The sequence below is a fragment of the Vulpes lagopus genome, chromosome 6 (genome assembly GCF_018345385.1).
Source record: "Vulpes lagopus strain Blue_001 chromosome 6, ASM1834538v1, whole genome shotgun sequence".
In the NCBI taxonomy this organism is placed as follows: Eukaryota; Metazoa; Chordata; class Mammalia; order Carnivora; family Canidae; genus Vulpes; species Vulpes lagopus.
Window position 1 is genome coordinate 116,795,103 of NC_054829.1, and position 1,192 is coordinate 116,796,294.

Below are 1,192 nucleotides of genomic sequence, written 5' to 3' on the forward strand. Positions count from 1 at the left end.
AAGACAGTTAAAGAAAGAATGCCATGTGAAAACAAAGGCAGAGATTGGAATTATGCAGCCACAACACAAAAGAATGCCTACAAACCACTAGAAGCTAGGAAGAGGCAAAGAAGGGTTCTCCCGTACAGGTTTCAAAGGGAATGCAGAGCAGCTGACATTTGATTTCAGACTTCTAGACTTCACAACTGGGAGTCAATAACTTTTGTTGTCTTAAGCCACCCAATTTATTGTGTTATGGCCCCATAGGCAACCAATACTCTAAAGGCTAATGGGAGCTTCTTATCTTCGTGGTCTGCAGCCTATATTGAGCAATGCAGCTGGTTTTATAGTCACAAAAAGGCATAATATAATAAGAATCTCACTGAGTCTTTACTGAACACAGAGCTCAAGACCTAAGAATTTGGAAGCATGAATGTCGACTAACATTTCTTATGGTAAAGTGTTTTCCTTTAGCCACACCAACTACGAAAAGGCTATTTGGCTCTAGTTCAGTATCAAATACAGCAGTCTCTTACTTGCAATAGAGAATATGCTGAGTGATATGATGTAAAAGAGATTGAGGACAATGTTGGGGAACTACAAATTTTTAAAAATCTGCCAACCAAGAGAAATTCTCTACAAAAGTCAAAGGGAAAAAAACAGTTCTGTACTGAATAAGTGTTAAACCAGAATGTGATGCACATCTCAAGTAATCCACTGAAAGATTGCAAAAACAGAAAGAAATCTTACCTTTTTATATAGCCAGGCAGATACAATTCATTCCATAAAAGTTGTCAAAATAAGCAGTAACTAGTCCTCAAATAAGAGGACTTGACAGTACCGTTTGTCACATAGAGTTCACCCTAAATTAAAATCTGGTAGTCGGGGTGCCCATCTGATAGTTAATTGGCTTTATCCAAAGGAAAACAAACTTGTCATATCTTTATGACAAGAGGTCATTTTGTAATTTGGAGCAAGGTGCCCCTCAAATTAAGCTGCTTCTTTCCCACAGAAACTGGGAAGTAAGGCTTCTGTCTTGACAATTACATCTCAAAGAGATGGCTTCTTGGTACTTAGGAAATATACTTTCAAATAAATTATTGCAGTGGCTAGATTCAAATGAAATACCATTAATTCTTCCTTTATGTGTCTGGTTTCTGTAAGAATAACTCAATAAATCAGTTTGCCAGCCCTAGCTCTCAGACTCTTCCAA